The following is a 10,000-nucleotide window of genomic DNA, read 5'->3' as shown; positions in this document are numbered from 1 at the left end:
CACACCTGGTCTGGCCTGCCTGAGCAGGGATGTCAGCTGAGGAACGCCGCCTCACCCTGACCCAACACAAGAACTCCAGACTGCCCCACTCACACTCACGGGCAGCACAACACATCATTAGCCACGCTAGTGCACTCCAACACAGCAGCTGACCCTTGGGCACATCTGGCCCTGATCTGGCCCTGGTGTGGCCCTGGTGTGGCCCTGGTGTGGCCCTGGTGTGGCCCTGATGTGGGCCTGATCTGGCCCTGGTGTGGCCCTGGTGTGGGACTGATCTGGCCCTGATGTGGGCCTGATCTGGCCCTGGTGTGGCCCTGGTGTGGCCCTGGTGTGGCCCTGATGTGGCCCTGATCTGGCCCTGGTGTGGCCCTGATGTGGGACTGATCTGGCCCTGGTGTGGCCCTGGTGTGGCCCTGATATGGCCCCGATCTGGCCCTGGTGTGGCCCTGGTGTGGCCCTGATGTGGCCCTGGTGTGGCTCTGATCTGGCCAAATCTAGTTCTTCTAAGTCAGCTGCACAACACATCATTACCCGCACCAGCTGACCCTGGTGAGCTCACAGCCCTGCCTGATCCAGGCTGGACCTCGACCAGACCCATTGCAGAGTCAGTTGCGCTCTAATCTGTAAGGACATGCACAAGGCACAGACCTGGACCATGGAACACAAACTGACAAGTCAAGGTTCTTTGATGTCAAAAACTGGTCACAACTGGTCATATGTTCCTTGCAAGTGCCAAGGTGAGACAAATAATTAAAACAAAATACGGAACATTTTTTTTTTGTTGTTTTTGTGGTGCTCAAAAAAGGTGTTGTAATGCAATGACATCACTTCCTCTAATCAGCACATCCTCCCAGGAAGCGGGGGGGTGACAGTGGGGAGATTGGTAGAAATCTCCGAGCTGCTCACGATCAACACAGGGACTGCCAACAGCAACGAGCGCTCAGAGAATCCAAGGAATGGGATTGAATATCGGTTCAAAGGATGACTTTTTCCAACGCAACAAAACATCCCAGTGACGGTGACATCACCCCCAGCTGTGCGTGCCTCTTGTGTGTGACCCCTCTGTCTACGCAGCGCTGCGAACAGCCCCAAGACTCACCTCAGAGGGCTTCAATTACTCGATTTTAACTTCAGGCACGGAGGAAAAAGATTTCATTTCTCTTCTTGGGATGCTGACATCTTTTCAGAAATTAGATACAAGCAAGCCTTCACAGCGTTGGTGGGATGTTGGGGGGGAAACACCTTCAAAACTATCTGTGAATATCCTGTGAGATATCAGCACTAACACACAGGTGTAGACTGGGCTTTCAGTCTATTATCAGTCATGGCTTCTAGAATATCAGTGATATGAACTCTTTAATCCCCAAAGGCTTGCTTTAAGGAGGTGGCGTCAGTAGTGAGGTTGGATTTGGAGTTGAAGGAGGAATAGGAAGTGGAGATGGAGTCAGCGGTCAGAGTTCAACTGAGTTGAGTTGAGTTGAGTTGAGTTGAGTTGAGTTGAGTTGAGTTGAGTTGAGTTGAGTTGAGTTGAGTTGAGTTGAGTTGAGTTGAGTTGAGTTGAGTTGAGTTGAGTTGAGTTCAGTGTTCAGTTCAGTTCAGTTCAGTTCAGTTCAGTTCAGTTCAGAGTTCTGAGTTCAGTTCAGTTCAGTTCAGTTCAGTTCAGTTCAGTTCAGTTCAGTTCAGTTCAGTTCAGTTCAGTTCAGTGTTCAGAGTTCAGAGTTCAGAGTTCAGAGTTCAACTGAGTTCAGTTCAGTTCAGTTCAGTGTAACAGAGCTGAGCTCAGTTGAATTCACACTATTCAGAGATTCCTTGTGAGATCTAGATGTCATGACCTATAGTCCCATAATGCCTCCCTCTAGAGAGGTAATAAATCATCTTCCTCCAAAACTGTAAACATGTCCCCTCTGATTTTATAGTTTTCTTAATTCATTTGCGTTCTGACATTCAGGAAGGCTTTCTTTTCCCTGATTCCTGATGCACTCAAGGGAAGGATAAGCTGAGAGAGAGAGAGAGGGAGAGATGAGAGGGAGATGGAGAGAGAGAGGAAGATTGAATGAGAGAGAGGGAGAGATGAGAGGGAGAGAGAGAGATGGGAAAGAGGGAGAGAGAGAGATGGGGGAGAGAGGTATGGGAAAGTGGGGAGAGAGAGAGATGGGAGAAAGAGATGAGAGAGAGAAAGACAGAGAGAGAGAGAGAGAGATGGGAAAGGAAGATGGGACGATGGTAAGAAACCTAATGAATAAATCAGATGCTTATCCACAGATGCCTCATGACAGAGAGTTCAGCTTATCCCACTGATCTCAGAACAGTCCCGTTCCCCCAGCGGAGGTGTGAACCACGGAGGATCTGGCAGCTTACCAGATCTCTTCCCGCCACCGAGGCCATGGCCATCCTTTGCTCCCTCACGCCTGCTAATCTGCCCTGAAGTAATCTCTTCCCCACGTCGCCATGCAGCGAAGCGAATGTGCTAAGACTCACTGTCGCTGGTCCGTGGGATCACCTCTGCAGACGCCTCCTCTCACAGGATTAATGGCTCCCATCAATGGAGCAGTAGAGGGATAAAGGAAAGGGGGGGGGGGGGGCCTGAAGACTTGATTTTTCAGCTGACCATCCCATGAGCAGACAGAAGATGATGCTAGAAACTAGCATGTAGCACTGTGATGCTAATTTTTACTTTTAGTTAGATGCCAGCTGCATTTCATTGTTTAAGTAGGGGGACCAGATTTGAGGTTGTGAAAAAGGACACTTCTTCGCGGGACCCCGCCCCTCCCCGCAAAAGAGTTTTTGGACAACTTTTTCACATGCAGATGACCCTGCCCCCTCCCCCGCGACAAAGTTTTTACAGCTTTTTCGCGTGCAGATTTCATGTAAACGATGCAACTAGTGAAAGCCGCAAGTTGCTCGGTGTTCCCAGATTGGAAATGACGTATCATATCAATAATTAATAAATGATAATTATCATATCTGGCAACACTGGGAAGGCGTCGACCAATGACAGTTCTCTTTACAGTCAGAACTTGCACAAGAAGGTGGAATAGTGGTCAGTAAGGAACGTAAGGGAGATATCTTTCCAAAATGTATAAGGACGTAATAACTAGTTTGTGAAAGACCTAGAGAAACACAAATATCGAACGAGGCAAAATCCCGGACAATTTTGGAATCCCTGCCGGGCGCATTTTTTAGGTCTTGAAAAGAGGACATCTAATCAAGAACCCTGACCCCGCCCAGATTTGGGTTGACTGATCGAAAACAAAAAAATCGGTGACGTCCAAAGAACACGTCCTTCAAAGCCTAACCAATACACCTGAGCCATGTTGGTTTAGGATGAAGTTTAGAGTTTTGGTTAGAGTTTAAAAATGGTAATGGCAGAACTGCTCAAGACTGCTTAAGATCCGTATATCATAAGAACAGTGAAATGAGAAGGTCCTTCATAACTAGTTCATCCCAACAAACAGAATTAAGCACTTTGGCGCTACACTCAACCAGAAGTTAACATTTACCCTTTTATCTCCATCCAGAGTTAGAACTGAACGCCTCACAACTGAACATCCCGGAGTTAAAGGCACCCAGTGCAACTTTATAGGCTTGAGACTCGAAAAAATAAACATTCAATTTCTAGTCTTTTTTACACGTAGTAAGTTTCAATAACTCCATACCATTACATATCGACATTCAAGGAGAAAAGATGAGACGTCGTTGTGTGGTGAGAACTGATAGAAAATCGTAAACAACAACAATCGCCGGTGGGGAGAGGCCATTTTTCCATTGACTGGAATCCTGCTTTATTTATTGGTGGCACCAATAGTTTTAGCGCTCTTTTTAACGCCCAAAGTATCAAATAATGATGCAAATGTGCTAATATGGTGAAGTAAATGTCAATATCATAAAGATTGTCTTATCCAGAATATTTCCATTTTGATGCCCTAATGTTGCACTGGGTGCCTTTAACATTGACTACTTCAAAAACATTAGACTTCAAAAAGAAAAAAATGAAACCAGAAGACTTTTATTGTTACTAACATAACACTGAACATCCAGAAAAACGCCCAGTACCAACCTGTACTAATCCAGCATTTATGGAAGTAATAACGATTTAACGATTACCCCACTCAAAAAATTCAATTTAGTCCTTTTACAAAGGCTCCCATTCATAGCACAGCAGGCACTGGGGATGGGTTTTATTAGTACTTGAGTTCTGTGGGAATTGAACCCATGACTTTGATGAATCTCTAGTATTGAACCAGGCTGTGTGAGTTGACTTAGGAAAGCCCCAGAGCAGCTGGGTATATGAACCTCTCAGTAATTGGTGGGCTCCAACAAACAAACAAAAGGGAAACACTGTATTTCAGGCCACAAATGATCATGTAGGCTCTACAGAAGAATGTGTCAAATAAAGGGGGCTGATGCTAAACCCAGGGTAAGACCAGGGCAGAAGTGTAAGACAGGCCTTCCACTGATGGTATCACTCAAGATAAACACTCTAGGTGAAGGCTATGTTCTTAGGTGGGCCCGTGCAGGTTTAATTACACAGTGGAGGAAAGCGTCTGCCATTTGCAAGTGAAATGATTACATTTGAGTATAGGCAAGCTTTCAGAGAGTGTGCTGTCAGGTGAGAAATGTTAATGGTGAGATTCCACGGAATGGGAAAATCCCAGGGAAGAGGGATTTGGCAGTGGTGTTGATGCCAGCAAAACAAGACAAACAAACAAACAAGCTAGTTGGGAGGTAACCAGCCAGGGAGCGAGTAGGGGCAGCGAGCAACAAGCCAAACTCATTAGACGCTCAAGGCTCCGTTCCGCACCAACCACGGCAGGCTGATTTACATCCTCCTTAAGTTTCCATGACAACCCACCCAGCAGCCTACAGAGAGGGTCAGGTCAGGTCAGCTCCGCTCAGTCAGCTCACTAACTCGTCCCTAGTTAGTGACATTAAAATTAACAGCCTGGCATAACTCAGCCTGGCGCTGGCTTTGTGTTCAGGGAGGACGGAGCTTCGGCAGGGCCCACCTCCGACACACCCGCGCCAACGTGCCGGATCGGGCAGGCGGACCACCCATGGTCCAGACTACCAGCTCAGTGCTTGGGCTGCTCTGGCCCTACGTTCCTCCCACTTCAGCTGCTCCATGGCGATTTCCGCCCTGGCAATTTGCGTCCGCACAAAAGGACCAGTTCCTTTCGGAGGTTTACAAAGAGTGACAAACTGGTCAAGACATCAACCCCCCCCCCAACCACACACACTCACACACACAATGAACATCCCTTCCCTTATTTCATAGGCATCCTATTGTTGTGTTCAATCAGCTCTACTGCCTTTGTTCTCCGTTCCTTGACTCCTGGCCCCGGGGCCATTCAGTTACCCCTGGAGCTGACTGGTCATTGTGCCTCAGTCGGAGAGGCCACTTGAGTGGAGAGCTAAAATGGACGGAAGTCCGAGCGCACAGAGAACGGCTAGCCAGACAAGAGTTCTATTCCGCTCCTCTCTTCTCCTCCCTTCTCCTCCCCTCTCCTCTCCTCTCCTCTCCTCCCCTCTCCTCTCCTCCCCTCTCCTCTCCTCTCCTCTCCTCTCCTCTCCTCTCCTCTCCTCTCCTCTCCTCTCCACAACACAGAATCAATCAGGGGGAGTCATCAAGTCTATTGGCCGCTCTTCACAGACACAAAGAGGAACCTGAATTGCACTTATGCAGTCAAGCTGCTTCCATGCTTTTCCAGCGCGGCTCTACCCCTTTGTCTCTGTCAAACCCTGGAACAGAATGAGATCTTGACCGTATCCTGACTTCATGGATGATGTTTTTTTTGGGTGACCAGAAAGCAGACTATTTAACCACACATTTCCATACGCTTTGGGCTAAAATAATCACACACTAAACATTCATTCGCTCCACGAGTGCAAGTGCCAAATGACCGGGTTTATGTGAACCTGTAGGCTTCAGTGATGGCTATCAACACAGACTTAAGCGGAAAGTTTGTGAATTCCTTGAGTTTTCCACATCATCATCATTCTTTCTTTATCTATTGTTGAGATTATGCGATGCATCTGTATAAGAGAGTTTAAACATACACAACTTCACAGGGAAAAGAACCAGAAGCGTTTACAGTAAACATTATTCATCGGAAAACAATGACGAGAATATCATTTACAACAAAAGGACACAGAATTTAAACACATGTAGAGTTGGAGTTGGCAAGGACCCAAGGTAAAGTGAGAGACTACAGCTGGATGGGAGAGGAAGAAAGAAACAAGGGAAGATTGAGAAAGGGATGAAGAGAAAGTGACTAGACAGAATGGTACAGAAAGGTGAGCCTACGAAAGATAACTGGTTTGTTGAGAGAAAGCGAGAGAAGAGAAAGAAAGAAAGAGCAGAAGAAAGAGAGAGTTAGTAACAAATACTATGACAAAGAAGGTGAGTATGGGAGACGGAGAGAGAGAGATAGAGAGAACAGAGCAAGCAAGAAAGAAAGAAAGAAAGAGAGAGACAGTTGTTATACACGATCAAACACAAACTCAACAATGTGCGAACACAAGTTCCACAATTCCCTCTCAATTCTCAGGATGAGGTCACTTTACGGAGACATTGTATCTTTATCTCCCTCTGTCGCCACCAGAGAGGAGCTCTGTTGTCTTGGATGTCAAACAGCCCGGCGGCCGTGGCAGACAGATTGGCCCGTGTTGAATGAGGCGCGGTTCAGATAGCGCATCTCTAAGTGAGCGTGAGCTTGAGCACGAGGGGGGATCGGGCCGCCCGCGTCTCTCCTTCATCCCTGCTTTATCTCTCCTCAGTGGGTCAGAGAAAAGGGTGATTAGCTCGTCCCGTTTCAAAGTGCTGCTGCGGCTTAAGTTGCACAGATAAAAACTCTCCCAACCACGCACACACACACACACACACACACACACTCACTGAGGAAGGCAGGCAGCATCACTTAAGAAGCAAACAAAAACCTAAAGCCCTGACTCCAGGAGATTTTGGGCGATTTGCGGGGAATGTGCATCAAGGCATTTGGTGTGTATAGACACAAACCAGGGAGCTTAGGTCTCGGAGCAGTCAGCCTGCTACTCTCCGGTATAATTTAATAGTGCAACCTTCTCCCGCAGACAAAGACGGCTTTGAGGATAACACTGGCACCAGTAATGAGAGCCTGCTGAAAAGCACAACCAGGAGAATCTCTCTCTCTCTCTCTCTCTCTCTCTCTCTCTCTCTCTCTCTCTCTCTCTCACTCTCACTCTCTCTTTCTCACTTTCTGTCTGTCTCTCTCTCTCTCTCTCTCTCTCTCTCTCTCTCAGTCTGTCTGTCTGTCTGTCTCCTTCCATTACCTTGTTGTCTCTTCTCTCTTATTCCCTCTTGTTCCGCTCTTTCTCTGCACTTCTGTCTGTCTGTCTGTCTGTCTGTCTGTCTGTCTGTCTGTCTGTCTGTCTGTCTGTCTGTCTGTCTGTCTGTCTGTCTGTCTGTCTGTCTGCCTGTCTGCCTGTCTGCCTGTCTGTCTCTCAGGCACACATGCCCACATGCCCACACATATATCTCCCTCACTCCCCCCCAGCAGCATCTTGTAGCGTGGGGCGGTACACCAAGGGTGGTCCAGCGGCTCTGTTCCGCTTCAGAGAGAACACCACAGGTCTTCAGCTGGGAAACTGGAGGACGCTCTCTCCAACACTGAGATAACGTCCAAGGACAGTTCCCAACGGGCCCGAGCCACGGTCCGTCAGGGGGTACCGCCCGAGGTATGTGAGCTATGCAGCTGGGCGGCCCAGGCCTCATAAAATCCTATCAGAGTATCCCTGCCTGGTGCCATCCATGTGTGGATAAGCCCTGGTCTGCCGAGAGACCATCCATCCTCAAGCTGTCACCAGTCGGGGCCCCTGCACGCTCTTTAACACAGAATGCTCTAGAGTAGCCTGGGTCGGTGGGTCTGCAGAGCTCCGGCGTGGCTTTCTGCAGGGCCAATCAGAGCTCCGGTGTGGCTTTCTGCAGGGCCAATCAGAGCTCCAGTGTGGCTTTCTGCAGGGCCAATAAGAGCTCAAGCGTGGCTTTCTGCAGGGCCAATCAGAGCTCCAGCGTGGCTTTCTGCAGGGCCAATCAGAGCTCCAGTGTGGCTTTCTGCAGGGCCAATAAGAGCTCAAGCGTGGCTTTCTGCAGGGCCAATCAGAGCTCCAGCAAGGCTTCTGCAGGGCCAATCGGAGCTCCAGCTATTGACCACCCGTCACACCGGTGTCTTTGAGGAGGGAGGCACGCTGAGTGGGCGATGTCTCTCATTCACACCTCCCGAGAAACAACAGTCATGCGGACAGAAACGTGTTTTCTGGGGATTATCCCTAAAAGAATAAAACCGTGCCGTTCAATGCAGCCAAATGAAATAAGTCTGAGTCGGACTGCACAGAGTAATCTGTGAAAGTTTTTAAGAACACCAAGAATGTCATTGAATAGTGTTTTTCATGATGAAATTAGTTCAAGTCGATACGCTGATAAGTACATAAACAGTTAAAGGTACACTCCTATAATCCATAACACGTCAAGCACATTGCCTTCTCTGTATATGGGCAACAAACACAGTAGCTCTGACCAAGCCATACACTGTTTCCGTCCAATCAATACGCAAATGATGGGGTGTCATTTTATCACAGATTCAATGACTGTACCTTTAAAAATGAACCAGTTAAAAGCTGATAAATGTATACACACAGTTAAACTAAACTAGGCAAAGTTGATAAATCTTCATAAGCATTGCCATAGGCAGGTACTGCCCACACGGGGTCAGGGTTGAGTCCAGGTTACTGTGTCAGTCTCCACTTGGCACCGCCACTCTGAGCGGATCAGAACCAGCGCGCGGTACCAGTGGTGCCAGGCTGCCTGGAGTCTGTGCCAGCGGAGGGCTAAGGAGAGACTGGCGCGGGGGTAAACACACTCTGAGCTGTGGGCGCTGGGACAGAAGGGCGCGTGCCCTCCGTGCTGTTTAACCTTTAACCTTTAGCATGGCCGCTGATGTCCAGCGCACAAACCCTCGCTCCACACAGAGACAGGTACACCGAAGGGAATCTAGAGATCCGGCCCATGTCTGGCCCAAGTCTAGCCCATGTCTGGCCTTGTACTGGAACAAATCCATTTCCATTCCAGACTCATCTGCCATTTGGGGAATTACTGCAAACCCAGCCTCTCACTCAGCATTTTACAAGCACCCCCCCCCCTCTCCCCCCCACCCATCCCCACCCCCACCTCCATCTCCCCTATCCCCTTTTTTCTCTCTCTCTTTGAAAAATCGTGAAGCAACCCAAAGCCATGAGTGAATGCCTTCTCTGAGGACTGCGGCGTCTCCTTGTAAACTATAAGCTCCGAGTGTTCAAACCCGAGGCCTTTTTAAGTGCATGAGAATGCCATCCCTCCCCTTCAGCATTCATCTGTCACTCGCCCATTGTCACTCACATAAATCCCACGTCTCTGTTGTCTCTTTAGGGTACCTCCCCGAAGAACGTCCCACCCCATCTAGGCACTGAGTAACGCTTTCAGGCTTCAGTCATGGTCTAAGACACTAAAAACTCACTAAAAATGCCCCCTGAATCTAAAGGACCAGCTATGAAGTGCTGGCTGAACTGCCGAAACAACGTCATAAATTGGCTGTAGCATCACCTTTTGATCTTTACGAGAGCTTCGGACCCCAACCCGGAACGGAGTCTGGAGTCTACGTCTGCCTCTGATCAAGCCCATGTGTCTTCAGAGCCCACCTTGACTTCTCATCTCTCTCTCTCTCTCTCTCTCTCTCTCTCATCTGTGCTTCCCATTTCTGACCCTGTTCCTACATGAACTGATAAATGACCTGAGGTCACACACACACACACACATACACATATAGACACCCACACACACACCATGAGTGCATGGTGTGTGTGTGCGTACATGGTGTGTGTGTGTGTGTGTGTGTGCATTTCTGACCTCCCCTACATGAACTGATAAATGACCTAAGGTCACTGGGTCAGTGTCCGGAAGGCACAGGAAGCACTTGACTGATAGTGTGCC

At 48.5% G+C, this 10,000-nt stretch overlaps 1 protein-coding gene across 1 annotated transcript in view; it reads right to left on the bottom strand.

Annotated features, from left to right (window-relative positions):
* Positions 1 to 10,000, bottom strand: part of megf6b (multiple EGF-like-domains 6b) — a gene marked incomplete at both ends in the record, with an annotated part of 111,845 nt that overhangs the window by 94,806 nt on the left and 7,039 nt on the right. The window lies entirely within an intron of this gene.

This window comes from Sprattus sprattus (assembly GCF_963457725.1).
Source record: "Sprattus sprattus genome assembly, chromosome: 10".
NCBI classification, from domain to species: domain Eukaryota; kingdom Metazoa; phylum Chordata; class Actinopteri; order Clupeiformes; family Clupeidae; genus Sprattus; species Sprattus sprattus.
The sequence above is the reverse complement of the archived record's forward strand: the minus strand, read 5'-3'. Positions and strand labels throughout refer to the sequence as shown.